Source organism: Mesoplodon mirus (assembly GCF_964341445.2).
Source record: "Mesoplodon mirus genome assembly, chromosome: 20".
In the NCBI taxonomy this organism is placed as follows: domain Eukaryota; kingdom Metazoa; phylum Chordata; class Mammalia; order Artiodactyla; family Ziphiidae; genus Mesoplodon; species Mesoplodon mirus.
In genome coordinates, this window is record NC_138996.1 from 14588534 (window position 1) to 14609683 (window position 21150).

General features: G+C 39.0%; 1 long non-coding RNA gene across 2 annotated transcripts; it reads right to left on the reverse strand.

The window, feature by feature from the left end:
- Positions 1 to 4077: 4077 nt before the first annotated feature.
- On the reverse strand, positions 4078 to 6552 carry LOC309795826. 2 transcript variants are annotated; one of them, XR_014292373.1, is made up of 4 exons: positions 6490 to 6552; positions 4753 to 4906; positions 4445 to 4611; positions 4078 to 4153 (listed from the first exon to the last, which is right to left on the reverse strand). It is a non-coding gene; the product is annotated as an uncharacterized lncRNA (long non-coding RNA). The 2 variants fall into 2 exon arrangements; XR_014292374.1 differs by lacking the exon at positions 6490 to 6552 and having other exon boundaries at positions 4753 to 4944.
- Positions 6553 to 21150: the final 14598 nt, after the last annotated feature.

Genomic DNA, 21150 nt, shown 5'->3' on the forward strand with positions numbered 1-21150 from the left:
ATTCTTCCCTGGAGTTTTAATATAAATAGTATTTATTGAAATAAGTGTGAATTTTCAATCACAAACATTGATTGGATATCTTTCATTTTTCAGGAAATGTGTCAAATGCTTTTGGCCATGAGAAAACATAAGGAAATAGGAAATTCATATTAAGATACAAGAGCAATTGGGGGAAAGAAGATTGCTAGTTCTTAAAGAAAAATTTTTCAAGAGTTGTTTTGTAAGTTAATGCATGGACCATTCAGCTCCCTTCAGTATGGCATGGGGTAAGTCCTAATTTCCATTCTGAAGGGCCCCTTCATCTGTAATTTCTCAATCAGGGTAGATGACTGGTTAACGTAGTTGATTAGAGAACACAGGCCTAGGGGTTTGTGGCTTCAGAGTTGACCTTGTTGACAACTTCACTCATTTCAGTGATACAAAATGTGCCCATCCCCAGTCCCCTAAGCCTACAGCAGTGCCACTCAAAGTGTGTTGTTTTTTGGGGGGGGGTGGGGCGCTAATGGTCCATGGTACATAAAGTGACAGTAAGCATTGAGAAAGCACTTAGAAATTTTTTATAGCAATTTACAGAGTAACTGCATGCATGTTGAATCTAATGGTAATTTAAGAATTTGAGTTCCAGTATGGATATCTTTTAGCTTCATTTTTCTACTGAGTAGTGTAGTTTATAAAAGTATTTGCTCACAATATGCTATAAAACAAAATAAACCTCTGACCATAGATAGTATGAGAAGAATTAGCGTGAAATACATTGTCCTGGGTATAAGCACGTGCCTTAGAGGTAGAGTTCATGAGTTCAAGTGCCAATTCCATTGTTTTCTGGTGGTGAGACACTAGGCAAATTGCTTAACTTCTCTGTGCTTCACTTTCATTGTTTCATTGTGGGATATCATTAGTATTATCACCTAGGATTATCTGAGAATCTAAAGTGCTTAAAACAGAGTCTGGTACATTGTGAGGCTCTTATGGTCCTCGGACACTAAGGGGACAAGGCTGTGGCAAGGTAGTTCAGTCATGACAAGAACTCAGGAGGGCAGAATCTAGGAAAAAGGTTCTGTCAGCCTAATGGATCCCACAGTGATTCTCTCCAGAATGAGACTTCTGATACGCTGAAGGGACCTAACCCTTCAAAAAGTATATCACTAGAGTTTAATAGTTTAATTACAGTCTGTCCTATCTCAGCTTGTCAGTGGATGGTAACAAGGCTGTACAAAAGCTAACTAGGTCTAAGGTACAGAGGTGAATAATTATTTCTAACCCTTTTCCATATAATTCTTCTCCTTCCTCCTGATTCAGGTAGATGAACCACATATTATGTCCACATCCCCTCTCTACAGATGATGTGTTCAGTCCTTCCTTATACTTTTTCTCAATCTAAGAGCTATGTCTCTATTCATTTATCTTAAGCTTGTTCTATGAAATAATTTAAGTGAGTGCAGTATACATTTGATTCCTATGTCATCCCCCCTCCCCTAATTTCCCTTCCTTCTTCTACTACTCATGACCAATTACATCATCATCCTTCCAATGTACTGATACTTCTTTAATAGTAAGCACATTAAATTAAGGACTAATATCTCATGCAATTCAGAGAAAAAAGCCAAGGCAAAGAACTGGAGGTTTTTAAAAATTTTGGGTTATTTGTCCAATTTCTGAGTTCTGGAGAGATGGAACTAATTGTTTATATATTTGAGTGATGTGTTTGGGTCTTGGTTTTTTTTTCTTCCAGCTCTGGATCTTGGGCAAATCACTGAAATCTGAGCCTCCATGTTCTCACTGATAAAATCATAATCATCCTAAATCACATGGCTCTTGCTAAGTCATAACAGTCACCATTTAATGAGAAGCTCTATATTCTATGAAGTGTGGAATTTAGATATAACACTTAAATTACACATGGATTTTAACCCAAACAATGACTTTAGGAAGGTGGGCATGATTACCCTCCAGTTTATAGACATAGAAACTTTTGTGTTTAAAGAGCATTAATAATTCATTCAAGGTAACACTAGTAAAGTGCAGAGCTGGGATTTGAATTGAGATCTCTGACTGAAAACCCATATTTTTGCCATTATATCTTCAAAGAAGTTCATAGAAGCGAGTGTGTTTTGTAAACCAAGTTTTTTATAAATATCTCATAATCTCATCACCGATTCCCACTTCCAGAAAACTCCAGTCTTACCCATAGCAGGTCGGTAGCATGATCTTCAAAGCCCAGCAACAATCAGTTCCAATTACTTTACTAGGCAGGAGGAGACACCTTGACACTGTTGTATTCCGCGGCAGCCAGAACCGTTTGGCACTTTTAGCCTCTGATACCAATTGCTTCTCCTATGGTCACCTTCACTGGTGCGCCAGTTGCCAAAGCAGCACTGTCTCTTTGAGGCTTGCTTTTGCTCAAACATTATGGGCTCATTTGATAAAGAGGCTGACTCCAAGCCATGCTTAATCTTTTGCTTCATGGGCTATGCTTGGGAGTTGGCTCACAAACTGCCCCTCAAAGGGAGGAGGGAAAGTGACAATAAAAGGAGAGTTATGGACTGTGAAACCTTGCCCGACAGGCTCTCTTTCCTGGGAATTAGCTAGGAAAGCAGAAATGTATGTTATTAGAGGGCAAGTGTCTGGCGTTGTGGCTCTCACTGGGCTCTGTCACTGGTAAGACTCCTTAATGGCTGAGCTTGGAAAGACCACACAACAGCTGTGCCTGGAGATGGCACACACTGAGTGTGATTAGGGTAATGCTTTCTTCATTGCTTAAGCAACAGAAGGAAAGAGCCGAGCTAATGCATCAGGCTTTCCTCTCAGGCACGGGGGGGACAAGAGGATGCCAGACAGCTACAAAATGGTAGATCCCGGTGATCCAAACATAATTGAGTTGTTAAGCCCATGCAAAATCAGAAGGGGGAAAAATATATCACCTCCTCTTATAGAACAACAGAAAAAAAACCCTCAGAATGATCTATACAGAAATCATGTGAAAACCATGGAATTATTTATGGGATTGTGGTAGGAAAGTTAAAAAGTCTAATCCCTTTTTAGCTCTGCCTGCCACTCCATTTTTGTGTAACATTAAGAAATACATTATCCAGAACTGTGTCTCAGTTTTTTCATCTGTAAATTGGAGATAAGACACTTATTCTATCAACATCAGAGCCATTTTGTAAGAATCAAATACAATAATGGATCTGAAAGTGTTTTGAAATGTACCTATATATTATTGTATTCATATTAGGAATTTGATGGTAAAGCATATTCAGTGTCTGACTGCATTAATACATGGGAGAAAATATCAGAAAACTCTTATGTGTATTGTGTCAGGAGTTTAAAAATGAGCTCTTGAAAATCACACTTAGGTAACTACTTCTAAAGCCTTCTTACATTTTTGTTTGTTTTGATTTTTACCTGCTCAGCTTCTTTTAAAAAGTGCTAATTACAGACAATGCTTTTCAGTGCTTTTCCCAAGAAAATGGCAATCGTCAGAACTATTCTAAAGGTAAAGAAAGCCTTGATTCTACTTTATGTGTGCCCCATCTGCCAGTGGAGGAATAATCAAGAAAAAATGCAAGAGTCAATTTTGATACACTCACATATATTTCTATGGCAATACAAACCCTTCCATATATATGCCCCAAGCCACGGCAGGAGTAAAATGTCTACTCTGTGTTTCTTTTACTCTCAGTTCAAGACAACTGGATTACATACCTGTTTGATTTTTCATGTAACCTAAACTTAGTTTTGGATTTCTCTTCTTGGATGTCCTTGTCCTTTGCAAAGACACTTGACTTAAGGGCATCATATAAGTATTTTTGCCACATTATTGTTCTGAACATCTTTTTTCCAAAAGGAAATAACACTGAAGGTCCACATTCCACTTGGTGTTTCTGGAGGGTGTTTTTGTTTGAATTAGCATTTAAGTTGGTGAATTGAGTGAAGTAGATTACCCTCCCTACTGTGGGTGGGCCTTTCAAGTCAGCTGAAGGCCAGAATAGAACCAAAAGGCTGACCCTCCCCCAAGTACTCAAAATAAACCATCAACTCTTCTGGGTCTCCAGTTTGGCAACTCACCTTACAGATCTTGGGATTTGTTAGCCTCCGCAGTTGCATGAGCTAGTCAGCCAATTCCTTACAATGAATCAATCTCACGTAAGTCCTGGGGATGTAATGTACAGCGTGGTGACTATAGTTAATAATACTCTATTGTATATTTCCAAGAGGGGAAATCTTGAAAGTTAATCATCACAAGAAAAAACAATTTGTAACTAGGTGTGGCTGGATGTTAACTGGATTTATTGTGGTGACCATTTCACAATATATACAAATAGTGACTTGTGTTGTACACCTGAAACTAATGTTACATGTCAATTATAACCCCAATAAAAAATCAATCTCTCTCTATATAGATATAGATATATGTGTATATATGTAATATAGTTTTACGTACACACATCCGTTTAGTTCTGTTTCTCTGGACAACGCTGAAGAATACAGGCAGTCACATTTTGTAGTTTTAGATTCCTCATGAGAGAAGTCAGGCCATTCCTCAATATTCCATTGTTTTCCATCTTCCAGTGTTTCCTGCACTGGTTTTCCATGTAAATTTCAGACTATCTTGGTTGGGGGAAAAAAAAGATATTACTGTGTGTGTGCATGTAAACACAGACAGTTCATATACAGAGAATTTTTCCAATGTAAAGGATCTTCATTATATTTAAACTCACACTCTTTTATGTACATCTAAAATACTCCTACCTGTTAGCTGCTTTCCTCCACTTTTGGTCAGTAATCCTTTTCTTGGCTAGTTTGCTGACGTTTTCCATCTAAGATATGCCACAAGATTGATGGCCTCAAACCTTCAACTTCAGCTTTCCTCCTTTTGCAAGTTAAGATTGGGTTTGGGTCAACTCTGGGTCAAAAATATATTAGGTTAGTCTTTTCAGATTGTGTTTAGATACATATATCAAGAACATACTAAAATTGAGATGGCTTCCTTGGCTGCCCTCTCAAACCATTCGACCTTTTAAGATTCTTTTTCCAGTTTTGGTTTCCTCTTTGCACTCTGACTATACAGTTTCTGTTGAAAGTGCTACAGGAAATCATTTCTTAAAACCTCAAAGCGCTACACTTACTTCATTTTTTAAAATTTCATTTTTATTCCAGAAATCAAAGTGCTCCAAACAATTCTGGGGCACTTAGGTAGTAGTATGTTAGCAAGAACACTGTGCTGGGAGTCAAACCACTCTTAAGGTGCTAGAGTTCTAGCTTGGAGCTGTGTTCCTTCAGGTAAATCACTGAACTTCTCTGATGAAAATTGCACTGCCTACCTTAATGGAACTGAGGAACAGATGACACTGGATTTGGAAAATTAATGTGTAAGCTGTCAATGAATATCATAGTGTATTAAATTTTTCTTCATTTCCTAAATAAATGGTACTTGATTTGTAGTCTACCTATCTACCACTTCCCATTTTCACATTAAATCAAAATTATTATCTCTTATATCCTTGGTGTTGGATAGTGAATAGACATACTGAAACCTCTAAGCATATCTGGTCTAGGTGTTTCCCAATGTCTTCTTGTATATGAAAATATATAATGTAATTTCATTGGAATTTACAGTTAAAATATGACCTGGAAGTTTCATACCAAGGACATGAGGTCTCCCCATTCCATCTTTCTTCTAGTGGGACTGGTTTGATCCTATTATCTCAGCACCTCTCATGGTGATAAACTGATCCCCACAGAGAGGACCCAAGTTTTCATAGGATAGATAAGGTATATTAAGGACATAGAAAGTAAAGCTGCAAGACTGTAAATAATTTAACCTAGAAATGCTAAGCTTGGAAAGCAATTAATTATAGACAAAAATTTATAAAAAGAAAAGAATGATTTAGTTGAATGAATGATGGAAAAAATCTAGAGATCTGGGTTCTAACCCTGTCTACACCATGAAATAGCACTAGGATTTTAGGTACATTTTTTAGCTCAGATTCAGAGTTTTCATCTGTTTAAAAAATAACGAAGGGCTTCCCTGAAGGGCTTCCCTGGTGGCGCAGTGGTTGAGAGTCCACCTGCCGATGCAGGGGACACGGGTTCGTGCCCCGGTCCGGGAAGATCCCACATGCCGCGGAGCGGCTGGGCTCGTGAGCCATGGCCGCTGGGCCTGCGCGTCCGGAGCCTGTGCTCCGCAACGGGAGAGGCCACAACAGTGAGAGGCCTGCGTACCACAAAAAAAAAAAAAAAAAATGAAGATGTCTGTACCAGAAGATCTTTAAGAAACTTCCTAGCACTAACTCTCTGATTCTGCCCCTCTCCTCAAGGCTCTAGTTCCCAGGACAGCCACCATGCTATCATAACAGCAGCTTCCTCTTTGTCTCTCATATTCCAACCTCCAGATAAGCTTATGTGGGAACTGAAAGAATTGCCCTCTCCAGCAGAATATATATTATAATCCATTCAATCATTCATAATAAAAAATACGGCACCTACCTTCACAAAGCTTCTTTTATTGCTACCATTTAAAGGTTAGTTCTGATCCAGGAGCCTGTCAATTTGAACATCAACTGGATCCTGTTGATAACAAAAAATACAATTATTAAGATTGACAGTAACTTCCATTTATTGAGCACTTATTATACTCCACACTTAACATTCTTATCTCACTAAAACTTCACAACAATGCTGTAAAATAGGCACTATTACCGTGTTTGAGATGAGGACCCTGAAGTTTACATGGTCAAATCAGACAGGTGGTAAGCACATCTCCTTCCAGATGGCTCCTTTGAAGGCTCTTTCTGTTATCTCACAGTCACCTAAATTCAACAGCAACATTCACATGAAAGCCAAAGTGTGAATGTCTTATTCTTGATCTACTGTGCATCTTTAGTTTTTCTTTCTTTGAAACAGTAACACTAAAGTTCAGGTAAACCTCACATGGACACTGTGAAGGTAATATGTGACACAACAATCAGACTTCAATGATAGATACTGCCAAGTTGTCTTTATTTTTTAAAACTTTTAATTTTATATTGGAGTGAAGTTGATTTACAGTGTTGTGTTAGTTTCAGGTGTACAGCAAAGTGATTTAGTTATACGTATACATATATCTATTCTTTTTCAGGTTCTTTTCCCATCTAGGTTATTACAGACTACTGAGTACAGTTCCCTGTGCTATACAGTAGGTCCTTGTTGATTATTTTATATATAGTAGTGTGTGTATGTTAATCTCAACCTCCTAATTTATCCCTCCCCCACACCTTTCCCCTTTGGTAACCATAACCAAGTTTTCTTTATTGTAACACTACCCATCCTGACCTTGATTCTGAATGGATTCCCAATCATCTTTTAGAAGTTATTTTAGAGATCAAATAACAGAAAAGAGACAGAATTTTGACTATACTTAGGGTGATCCTGCATGTGCAGAGAAGGCTCAATAATTTTCAATTCCTGATAATGATAAAATAAATTAATGTAAAAAAAGAATAAAAAGTATTAATTTAACCCTACAGAGGGATTCCGCATTATACTTGTTTGCGGTTTTTGTGTTTTCCACCTTACAAATGAGGCATCATCTTAAGAGATACACAGGTTCTAAATAAATGGTGAAAAAAATCACCTTGCAAGAGAGATTATTTCCAAAAGATTATTTTGAAAACAAACTATTAAATATTTTCTTTAATCATTCAGACCCTCATTATCAGATGTCTGTGCCCTGTGTCTGAAATATTTTGTTTCTTTACTCAGACTCTCATTTGCTGTTAAAAATTCTCTTGAAATCTTTCTTTATCATGATTTTAGCCTTATTGCAAAGAAATAGGCAATTTATTGATCAATTTACTAAGAATGTTTCAAGAATATACATATATTCATAACATTATTACTTGTTATATACATTTATACATTATATATTACATTATATTAATCATATATAGATAGATATAGGTATCTCCTAAGACTTGTTTTGGATTATAGGACAAACATGATTTGATTTTAGCCAATATACTTGCTGGAGACACACTATGTGTATCTGTGTGATCTTTTACATATAAATTACATTTCTCAAGCCACAGCTACCTGGAGGAGTTCCCTCAAATGAGTGGGTGTGGCTCATCAGAGCCTTAGTCTTTAGCTCCAGGGCGCAATGGCTTAGCTGTTTGAACCAGCCTATCCTGTCCCTCCTTTTCTGTAAGGCAGTGGTTCTTAACCCCTGCTGCATATTAGAACTCCTAAGGATCCTAATCACTGATCACAAGGTTTCATGCCAGACCATTTGAATCTGGATCCCTGAGGGTAGGAGTCAGGCATCAGTGTTTTAAAAAAAGTTCCCTAGGTGATTCTACCACGCAGCCAGGGCTGAGAAACACTCCTTTACAGGAAAAGACTTGAGCCCTGTTGCCATCCTGAGCTACGATCTCTGTGAAGCATTCTCTGCCCAACGGGGTACACTCCTGCTCCCTGTTGTAGGGCCTGTTACTCTCAGCTGGTCCTGAAGTTGAGTTTAGGGGTTGTAGGTGTCATTTCATGTGTCACCTCCAGTGTTGCTCTAGTTACTAATGTCTAGTCTCACTTCAACAGTCACCATGATGGAATGGAGAAGGACCCTGTCCCCTCTGTGTTAGGATACCGCAATCAGTAGGCGCTTGGACGTCCATTGCTTGTTTTAAAATCACTCATGGTATTACTTCTGTTATTTAACACTGCTTGTTCAGTTTATTGAGACAGCACCTGTGCATGTCTTCCCTGAAGGACTAGGTCACAAAATGCTTTAATTAACATCACACAGGCCCCAGCACGGCCTGCTCCCAGGAGCACGTGACCTTGGGAGGAATGACACAGTCTGGTTTATTCCTCCAGGTTAAACCAGTGGAGACGGCACGGGAAGCGGGAGGAGAGGACACAGCAAGTTGGTGAAGGCATCCTCCTGGCCTGTCAAATAATTTCTTATACAGATATTTACGATAAGATCACAAGCTCTTAAGATATTCAAGATCGTAAGATACACACCAACTTTATTTTCCTTTGAAGTGATTTTCTCTACTAATAAATTTCCCAAGAGTTTAAAGGACTATTACTACATACGGTTATTCCACTGCTCCAACTCTGGCATTGGCCATTTACCATCATATACCTTAACTGTTTCTCGCATTAGGTTTTTGTTTTTTGTTTTTTTTAATTTATTTTATTTTATTTATTTTTGGCTGCGTTGGGTCCTCATTGCTGCACGTGGGCTTTCTCTAGTTGCGGCGAGCAGGGGCGACTCTTCATTGTGGTACGTGGGCTTCTCACTGCGGTGGCTTCTCTCGTTGCAGAGCACAGGCTCTAGGTACGTGGGCTTCAGCAGTTGTGGCACACGGGCTCAGTAGTTGTGGCACACGGGCTCTAGAGCGCAGGCTCAGTAGTTGTGGCACACAGGCTTAGCTGCTCTGCAGCATGTGGGATCTTCCCGGACCAGGGCTCGAACCCGTGTCCCCTGCATTGGCAGGCAGATTCTTAACCACCGTGCCCCCAGGGAAGCCCTCGCATTAGGTTTATCGGGTCTTTGTATAAGGAGAATCTCCAACAATTTACCTCCACGATGCCCAATTCCAGCAGAATAACCCCTTTCCCTCTCCCCTGGGATCTAGATATACAGATCCATAGGAATTTGTTCAGTTCAGATTTCATGTTGGTAAGAATCAAGGTCTTAAAGGACAGTTGCTAGAAACTTATAAACAATCTCAATAAATGTTGGATGAATGAATGAAGTCAGTGAACAGTGTCCAGTAAAAGGCAACCAGCAAGTGAAAGCCTCAAACATTATTGCTCGTGATGCTCATAGAAGCGGAGTTGGGAGTTTTGAAGAACAGGAGCACAATTTCATATCCCTTTTGCTCCCTTCCCACGTTCAGCACATACTCTGTCCCTGTCTACATACTTACTCTATCCCTATCACATAGACCAAGTAGATGCTGGTCCAGGACCTTTCAGGGAGAAGCAGTTCCCTGGCCAAATCAGGGGGACAGCATCTCATGTTTGCCCCAAACCCCTGCCTCCTTCACAGACTGGTTACAATAATCAATGCTGCTGTGACAGGTAAGCAACAAGTTAGACATCAATGCCATAGCTCAGAGAACAGAAGCAGATAGTCACCCTCAAATGTGTAAATCCATTTAGCTGTAGTATCTGGCTGCCTCAGCTAGAGTTAAGTCCCTGACAAGTTAAAAGGATGCCTGACATGTATGCTTGGTCCTCCCTGGGGAGATGATAAGAGGGGGGCAGATGGGAGAGAGAAGGCATGGGAGGAGGGGAAATTGAGTCCTTTGGGATTTAATTTACAAGCTGTTTACTGAAAAATTTAACATCTGAACATACTGTGCTGGGTGGCATCCTTGTCCCTTTGCGCTCAGTTTCTGGCCATTCTCCCTCCCTCTGCCCGCCAGCCCCCACCTTCATTGCTGTCTGACTTGGATGGGAAATCACCATCTTCTTTCCCAAAGACTCATTAAAAATCAGTAATGTAAGGGATCAGTCAGGCCAGCCACTCATTCCTTATGAATCATCGGACAAGTTTTTAGTTTGACAATTGCACCTCATATATTTTAATATTGGTTTTCAAAGAAGAAAGTGGAGAACTTCCGTTTCTTTACAGCTCCCTGTAATTTCAACTTGCTCTTTACTTATGTATGAAGTCGACTTGGGTGGAAAGGTTAGAGGCAGATGAATTTCTAGTTTCAGAACCTAGGAAAGGCCAATAACATGTGCCATAATCTTAATGCTAAGGTTTCACGGAGCTTAAAGTATGCTTTATATTCATGGATGACACTCATTGAAAATGATGACAAGGACCTCATATTTCTGAAGGTTTTTAAAATTTTTTTCCTACATCCTAACCCCTGTTTATAAACTCTCTTAGACAACTGTAAAAGACAAAATAAAATAAAGCAAAATTTAAAACAAGCAAAAATTTAAAATAATGAAAACAAGCAAAATTTAAAACAAGCAAAAAATAAAACAAAACGAAACAAAACAAGCAAGAGCCCATCATGACTGAAAATGTTTCCTGATACTTTCAGGTCCAACAAGCAAGGAATACTTTGGTTGATTTTAACCCTCCTTAGACCATTTGGAAAAGACCTGACTATTTTTCTAACCCCAAATATTTACCCATCTTCCTACCTATGAACTTTGCTTTCTTTAATTTTTATTCATGAATCAGCTTGCTTTTTATTGACTGCTGTGAACAATTAAAGGATTGGATTAAAAATTCCGTCAGACATAAAAGAGGATTAGATATCTGTTTTATAGGTGTAAACATAACATCATAGGACAATAGTTACTTATTTAAATTCTTACATTTACCATGATAATGAAGTAAAACTTTGTCCCTTCTTTCCTTCCTATTGCCCTAGGTAAAATAAAGGAGAGACTCAGGACTTAAGGGAAGGAAAGAAATGAAGAGATAGGATGTCTTTTCAAACATGAATTTTGGGATTTGAACAACTATAGCATATGTCTACCTTAAAATAGTCTGTTCCATCCTATTCTAGAAGTTTAGATTCTATTCAGTGCCAGCAATTGTACTTAGCACTACACTACAAAACATCAAAATAATAGTGTATTTTTATGGAGATTCGTACTTTCCAAAGTACTCTCATTTTCATTATATCATTTTATCTTAACAACACCCCTGAATCATAAAATTGTATACTTAGAAGGACCCTCCTATAACATTACCTCTAAAATAGTCCCCCAAACTATGGTCTCGTCTCTAATTCTGGAGAATTCACTATATCATGAAACAAACAATTCCACTTAAAAAATACATTTTTCTTTTTAATAAAAAAGTAGCACTTGTTCAGGTTTAAAAGTTTAAGAATTACAGAATAACAATACAAATAAAATCACTTTCATTTCTACCACCAAGAATTAACTGCTATTAATATTTTGGTAGACCCCCATGCTTTCATCTATACAAATATATATATAATTAGTTGGGAATATTATCACTGCAACAGCCAACATACATATAACTGTTGCAGGCGTTCAGAACGTGCCTCCCCTTAAATGTGGCACTTTTGCATGAGGATTTGGATTACTTTGAGCGAAAGGCAATCAAGACCCTGCGGGTTCAAGAGAAACTACTGCCCTCTCTTAGCTACCTAGAAGAATTTAAATTGGGGATTTTTCCCAGAGAAGGGTTATTATCAGAGAAAAATTGTATGTAAGTGGCTCCATCTCTATGGCAGGGCAAACAACATCTAATCTCCAAACTTCTGCTCTTCTTCTTGTTGTCCTGTGAATGACCCTCCTGTACTTGGAAGCCCCAGGCCCCTAGTCCATTCCTTAGCTCAGGATGGCATACAAACCTCATTTTACCTGTCTCTAACCCTCTCATGTATGCGGGATTCTTGTACATATGTAATGAAATTTGATTTTCTCCTGTTAATCTGTTTTATATCAATTTAATTCTTAGACCAGCCAGAAGAACCTAAAGGGTTGAGGGAAGTTTTTTTCCTCCCCAACACTGTATTTGTTGATCCTTGAGGCAGAAGCTGATCCCTAGGCAGGGCCTGGTTATCAAATGGCACCAAGGCACCAAGAGGGAGGGAGTGAGGACCAGGGGTGAGAGGAGGGGAAAGGGTGGATGAGTAGGAAGTGTGGAGGCCAAAAGAAGTGGTGGAAACTCAAGGGTACTGCGGTGTAACTCCTCCCTGTAACCCCCAGCCTCTTATCTTCAGTGTATTCAATAAGAATTCATCCATTGCTTAGTGTGAGTGGATATTTTATGGAAACTGATAAAAGGGTGGAACATTTTACCCGAGGTGATGAAGCCTGAAAAAGACATCATCCATAAATTTAGGCACTGGATCAGGAGTGCTTGAGCCCTTGGGAATGAGCAGAAAGTTGGGAGGTTTTGCATTCCCACAAATCATGACTAAAGGATGGAAATCAAGCTTTAATGGTTCTCTGAGAGCCAGTGTGCTCCTGAATGACCTCTGAGTTGTATATGCATTTGTAATATGACTTTATACAATGCTGCTCAAATGATCTTGTATTTTGCTTTTGTCTCAGTTTTGCACAATATTATTTATCTTGTAATTACATACTATTTATAATGTGATTTTTTAGATTTACTTTTTACTGAAGTATAGTTGAATTACAATGTGTTAATTACTACTGTACAGCAAAGTGACTCAGTTATACATATATATACATTCTTTTCCATTATGGTTTATCACAGGATATTGAAAATAGTTCCCTGTGCTATACAGTAGGACCTTGTTGTTTATCCATTCTATATACACCAGTTTGCACCTGCTAATCCTGAACTCCCATTACTATCCTCTCCCACCCCCCTCCCTTGGCAACCACCAGTCTATTCTCTGTGTCTCTCATTTTGTTTCTGTTTCATAGATAGGTTCATTTGTGTCATATTCTAGATTCCACATATAAGTAATATCATATGGTATTTGTCTTTCTCTTTCTGACTTACTTCACTTAGTATGATCATCTCTACTTGCATTTAATGTGATTTTTAAAGTGTGTTGTTTTTGACATACATTCTGTATGTATGTATGTATGTATATGTAGCTATATCACTGATGTGCTCGATTTCTCATTTTTATTATTTCAAACAATGTAATGAACATTCAAGTATATAAAACACAAAAATTAAACAGCATGTCTGGTTATTTCTTTGAAAATATCCCTAGATGTGAAATGTCTGGTTTAAAGGTTTTTTTTAATTTATGTTTTTGATATGTGTTGCCAAGTTTACAAAAAAGCTGTATCAGTCAATTTCCAATTTCATCAATAGTGTATGAGAAGACCCAGCACCCATTCCACAAGTTAAATTTCATCCACCAAATCCAGTTTGTTGAAACATTTTTGAATTTTTATTTTGTTATCCACTGCATTAGCAATCTTAATGGACTGGGGAATCAAAATAAGCATGAGATCTACCTCATTCAAGACAACTACAAAAATGTTAAGTGAGGTGAAGTATGGTTAGAGCCTTTGGGAAAGCCATATGAAAATGTCATCCAGAAAAATGCTTATTGATTTAATACTACTTTTGAATATGAACCATCAATCACCACCTCATCTATATTTGTACTGTATTTTTACAATCACCATAATCTATTATAATTATTGATTACCATTTATATCTACTTTACCAACTACAATCTACTTATTCACTTGTATATTTCCCTCTCCCACCATACTGTGAAATAATACCAATTGGTACCACACTCTGAGGGGAAGATGATTCACTCTGCCAACAGAAACAGGGATGGGTGCCTTAAAAAATGCCTCAGAGAGGAAGTGACATCTAATGTTGGCTTTGGCAAATCAATCCAAGCTCCCTGCATAGGAAGAAGGCTAGAGAATTTTAGGGATAGAGAACATTATCATTAAACAGCACAGAGATATAAAACAGATTGTAGGGAACACACACAGAAAATGGTTTGGTGTAACTAAAGCACAAGTGTTGGGGGAGAGAGAGGAGGAATCTGAAGAAGTAGAACAATACAATCTCCTTGGCATCCTCAGGATAACCGTTGACTCAACTTTGGCTAGACTTAGCAGGCTTCTCAGGTTGATTTTAATTCAGACTACAGCAGGTTCAAAAGCAAGAGATTCACTCCCAACTTCCAATTTACAGTCAACTAAATAGTAAGAAATGAGGAGGGATGAAAGGAATATGGAGCTCTCCATATCTACTCTGCTTCTTATCTAGGCTTTGAATTAATCTATTGGTTTACTAGTATCATTCCTTCTCCCTCCCTCCCTTCCTTCTTAATAGACCAATACTATTTAGGCCCTTTTAGATAATGGGACTGGATGGAGAAAGCAGAATTATTTCCCCTATTCCAGCTCCCCATTTGTTAGAGATGCCTGGGACTTTTGTTCCCTATGGCCTCCTTCTCCTCTTGAAAAATGGGTCTACCTTTCTCTTCCAGCTGCATGAGCGGCCAAACAGGGTAATGCTCTGGGCATGATATTTGGGGTGTGCTAAGATTGAGGGTACTGGGTGTCTCATAAGGAAGGCTCAGAAATCCACATCAGTAGTCCAAGTGTAAGCTAATGAATCTGATCTTGCTTATCCTTCTGTTGTTAGCCAGAGGTGAGGATGAAGGGTAGGGGGTGGAAATCAGGACCGAGTCAACATGGGGTGCAGATAGCATCAGCAGTGTCTAGGCAGTCTTAGGGATGGGCATCAGCATTTGGATACGTTCCAGTGGGGCTCCATTCACCCTCTGAGACTACAGGGCTCAGATCCAGAATATGGGGCATTCGACACTGTTATAAACTAGATGGAAAGAAATAAGTAGGAAGTCAGGCTTCTCAGTCAACTGATCTACAGTTTACTCCAAGGTTCTAGTCTTGGTAGGGAACTAAATTTCCCACTGAAACTATGTAAGAGGACAAATTAGATTGATCGGGACTTAACACAGCAGTTTGGTTCTCATATGGGTGCCCTCACATAGAGGCTTAAAGCTATGGACTCACCTACTCATGAGAAAGGCTCTCCTGATTTCTGTCCAGAGTTAGCTCTCATGGATTTGGGGAACTGAGTAGAACTGAGTTAGTTGTAGGGTAATGGGAGACACCTGGGGGCTGACATCCATTACACCTGGGGCCGACATCCATTACACCTGGGGGCCGGCATCCATTACACCTGGGGGCCGGCGTCCATCACACCTGGGGGCCGGCGTCCATCACACCTGGGGGCCGACGTCCATCACACCTGGGGGCCGGCGTCCATCACACCTGGGGGCCGACGTCCATCACACCTGGGGGCCGGCGTCCATCACACCTGGGGGCCGACGTCCATCACACCTGGGGGCCGGCGTCCATCACACCTGGGGGCCGACGTCCATTACACCTGGGGGCCGGCGTCCATTACACCTGGGGGCCGACGTCCATTACACCTGGGGGCCGGCATCCATTACACCTGGGGGCCGGCATCCATCACTCCTGGGGGCCGACATCCATCACACCTGGGGGCCGGCATCCATTACACCTGGGGGCCGACATCCATTACACCTGGGGGCCGGCGTCCATTACACCTGGGTCAAGTGCAGGTTGGATTCCTTGGTGAAGCTCCGCTCCCTACTGCTGTGAATTCTTTTGTGGCAGCATCTGAGGTGAAACATTGCCAAACATGGTGCCAAGAGGCCTTGCAATGGGTCATAAAAATGCTATAAAAACATGAAAATTGCTGCCATGGAAAAGAGTTATGGCAAAACAGGGAACCTACTAAATTCAGAAGCTAAGAAATACTGAGAAATGAAACCGTTCCACACAGTCCAAGGAGTTTGTGGGTACGCCCACCTAGCCATTTACACAAGTAAGAATTACTTGTGTTTATAATATACTTTAGAAAATCTCTCAGCATTCGGCCATTAAGTATGTGGTCCCCTAGCTTTCCCTGGAACTCATTCTTCACTTGAGTCCCTTCTTGGCTTTGTTGGCTGAACTGAAGAGGGGGAATTTCTTCTGCTCTGTTCCTACTTCGAACGGACCCATTTCATGGGAACGGATCTTTATATCCATTTGATGCCTCGGAGAAATGAAGCCATGTTAGAAGCATATTTCATCATGAGGTCATCAATTGGCAATTAATAAGACGTTTATTTGAAATATCCTTTACTAATAAATCTGAGGATCAATCTTCCTTTGCTTTTATATCCAGTATTTGTTTTTCCAATAAAATTTCTGGACATCATTAACACTGGTAATTTGGGGTAAAGTGTACAGAGGGAATTCATCTCCATATGCCTTTTATGCAGATGTGGTTATACTGAGATACAGTAAGTACCATTCATATCTCTGTATATAAAATTCTGAACATGCTTAAGCAATAGTCATACACACATTAAATAACACCATCCCCAGCACTAAGAGCCTCTGTCTGCTAGCTGGGTGAGCCCCTTCTATATGTCATTGTGGTATAATGCACTCCCATTTCTGCTGTTATTAGATGCAAAGTATTTGAAAAGATGCTAGATTGAATGGAAATCTGGTTACATCTTGGGTTTTTTTTTTAAATATTGCCTATTTTCCTCAGATACACTGTTCTGTTTTCTTTTTAATCTCACAAATATGTACAGACATTCTTACCCTTTCTTTTCTATCTTATCTTCTCGACATTCATAGATCATATGGGATTTCTGATTCTTATGTTAAAATGTAATCGAGATATAGAAATGATGAAGCAGTAGATCAGACTCCAACACAGAGAAAGCAAGAAATAAAGAAAGAGAGAGAAAGAAAGGAAAGGAAAGGAAAAAGAGAGAAAAAAAGAAAAAGAAAGAAATGTTTAGCCTTTCATATGATCATAGATTAATGGTCTGCTGCATATTGGATTAAAGTCCAAAGTATGTTCATTTGTACTTCATTAAACTATAAACCTGTAGGTCATTTAGGAACATGTCTATAATCATAAATTGTTTCTTATAGTATTTGTTTTCCTTATGCAAGCACCTTTCATAAGGGAAACTTAAACCAACAGGAACATATTTGATTACTTCTCACAACTGCTTTATCGTCTGGAAGACAAGGAAGATGTGGTAGTTCAGTATGGGTCACCCAAGACTGCGTGAACTGAGACCTTGGGACTCTTTCAGTTATTCTGTTAGGCTTTCTCTTTGAAAAGTGACATCCACTTATGACTACTTAATCACAATCAAAATATGAGGATATGTCAGGATAATTTTCTCTTTCATACCTTCCAAAATGATCAAATCATATCAATTCGTTTATGTGAAATTTCAATTCCTTGAATAAGCCTCCAAGGATGAAACAGAGAAGTTACATCTTAGCCAGAATAGGGATAGTCCTGTCTCTGTAGAGGATTGCAGTTTGGAGCACTGTGAAATGTGTATCACATAAGGAAACTGCAAAGTTAGTGTAACTAGCACCAAAGCAGACCCTAAAAGGAAGCGTGATCTTGGTTAATTGGGCACAGCACAGAACTGGTCTCAAAACCTCTATCTTGTCCAAGACCCAGAGTTAATCAGACCCAGCGAGACACATTCATCTAGTCCAATCTACAGGGAATGTATGTGTAAACCAGAATGCCAAGGCTTCTTGTACCATGGGGAAAGTACTTTCTAGAGTCTGTATTATTCATGATCCCTAGCCAGTACATTCCTGATATATATATATGTGTGTGTGTGTGTGTGTGTGTGTGTGTGTGTGTGTTTATGTGTGTGTGTGTGTGTATAAACACACACATATATATGGGAAACCAAATAAACAATTAGACATTTGATTGGTGAGCTTGGGTACAGAATAAAGGGAGGTGGATAATGTTTTAGATTTGAGTGTCCTAAGCATACAGGATACACGTTTGCAGACAGTCTCTTCTTTTACATCCACAGATAGCCAATCTCTACCATGAACACTGAAATTCACTACATTAAGTCTCCTCCCTCCCTTCCTCCCTCCTGCCCTCCCTCTGTCTCTGTCTCTGTCTCTCACTACTTGTAGGACACCATATCCTGCCCACATAGCATCTACCTAGTAAATGCTTTCATCCTTCTTCACACAACCAGCTATGTTGTAGAGTCATCAAGTCCTGTCTCATCTTTAAAACATGTGAATTCCAGTACTTCTCACCTTACTTCTGCTTTTGAACATCGCCTGTTGGAAATTTTTAATATCTTATAAGATTTCCCTGCATTCAATCTCTCTTCTGGAACTCTTGAACTTCCCAAATAATTCTGCATATTGACACCTAATCGATTTTCCCAAAACAACAGACTTCACTCAGCAATTGACCTCTTTTAAGTTTGACAGTCCTCTGTTTTGTGAAGTCCAGATTCCTCAGTTTGGTCTTGACAATCTATACCCAACCTACCTGTCAAATATCACTCGCCACAGTCTCCAACAAAAGCAAACCTCTGTTCCCTTGGTGTTCCATCATACCATTCTGTTTTCACTTTACCCCTTTCTTGATAATATTAGTCTCATTTTGCTCTTTTTTTTTCAAAATCACTATTATCCAGAACTAGATTGTGTCATTGTTAGTTAACTCCGTTTTCTGACTTTCTATGTCATGTCATGAGCACTTGTGCTTGTTCAGAATTTTTATTTATGAATGTCTGCTCCCAAAACTAGAATACAATTCCTAGGTGATTTACAATCTAGTTAATTTATACCAAATTAGTATGACCACAGCAATGAATACATTTTATTGATAACTCATGACAAATATACTTTTAAAAATCTTTCTCCCATTTGCCTTAGCCAGCGCTGGCTGTCCTGTGTGATAAAAGCTCAAGGAACAAGAATTGACTTTGTCATTTTGTGTCATGTCACAGACACTTAATAGTTTACTAAGTGATTTGCAATGACAAATATAATGAGAAGGACTTCTCTCTGACTTAAAAAACAAAAAAGCAAACAAAAGAATCCCCCCAAAACAGAAAGTAATTTTGAAAATAAAGGTGACAAGAATTCATCTATGGCACTATTTTCTGATAGTCAGATAACGGGTCGCTTAGCATTTGTGAAACTACACCTGCACTGAGCTGTAACCTGTACTGACTCCTCTCTTAATCCTCTGCTTGCTTTTCTGTTATGTCTCCTGGAAGTTCTGATCTAGTTGACCTTCTTCTCTGTCTCGCCCAAGAGCACTGTCCTACCAGGCACAGACCAAATGCTTCAGGATTTCCTCTCCAACCTCCTCACCCAGCTGCAATCTGAGGACTGAGTACCAGACAAGAAAAGGGCTCTTTCCAAATTTCCATATTTGGAGATTTTCTGTTGAGTATACAACATAGAATAACTAGTCTTAATGAGCGACAGTTTGGTGCAGCAGAAACGTGTATTGGTTCTGAAACCACTCAGAAGAATTTCAAATCTCAGTTCCATCATGGACTATGTGACCTTGAACAAGTTATTTCAATTATCTGATCTTGTATGTCCTTGGAGTTAACAGAGGGAAAAAAAAAAAAAAGACTTACTTACGTCACTATGAGGCAAGCATACTACAGGGGCTAAAGTTGTAGTTTTGAAGACAAAGAGCCCATGCATGATCATGGCTCTACTACTGATTAGAGTCCTTCCAACTTCCCCACCAGTAAAATGGGGAATAATAACAACACTCATCTCCTAGGCTTGTTGTGACGACTGAATGAGTTAATGTATGTAAAATGCCATATGGTAAGTGGGTAAATGCTCACTAAGGGTCAGATATTAGTATTGAGAGGACTAAATGAATTAACATAAATGAAGTGTCTACCATAGTGTCTGGAAAGTTGCAATGCTCTACAAATATTACCCAGGTTTCCATTTTCTGTAGTGAACCACCAGGCTCCCTGTCTCTTATCCCTTCTATTCTCAAATTTGGAGCCCCCTGACTCCTAGCTGGACACTCAGCCCCCATGCCACAGTAGATCCAGGTTCTGTGCAACCCAAAATGTGTTCAATTTGGGGAGCCCTCTCTGAGAAAAAAGACTACAAAGTTACAAATACAAAAACGAATATTTATAAAGAGAAATCTATGGCAATAAATTATATATTTAAAATATGATAAATAGCACAATCATCAGAAAATTCAGAAAAACAGCATAATCTTTACTAATTAACTTCTTGACACTTCTAAACTCCTTTTTATTCTACATGTTTTAGCTACACACTCTTTGAAAGCCCCTTCTTATAAGGGTTTTAAAATATAATTTCCTATAGAAAAAAAGATAACTGAATTGGCTATGATTGACTAAACTTGTTATGTTTTAATGATTGATAGTTTAAAAAAAGTATCAGCTTTACAACTCATTAATAAAGTCATATAAAACTTTCAGAATACTGTCAACTTTTAGGACTTTTTCAGTGTTTTTTTTTTCATAAATGAGCTGTATAGTTTGGAGAATTTTGCCAAAGATTGACTTCTGGCTTCATGCATTTTACATTTTGTTTTTGCTCTACTGTCCACATCTTTTGGTACACCAGACACATAGTGTTACCTTTATGTGGCTGGACAACCTGTGGTCATGCACTTGAATGTGATGGTTCCCAGTGAGCACATAAGTGGATGATAAGAATATTCCTGGAGGATATTTCTATGTTGAAATGATGGACAAAAATTTATTTGTACATGGGAGTAAGCCACATTTTATAAGCCACATCTCTATCTCACTAAAAGCAAACTAAATTAAA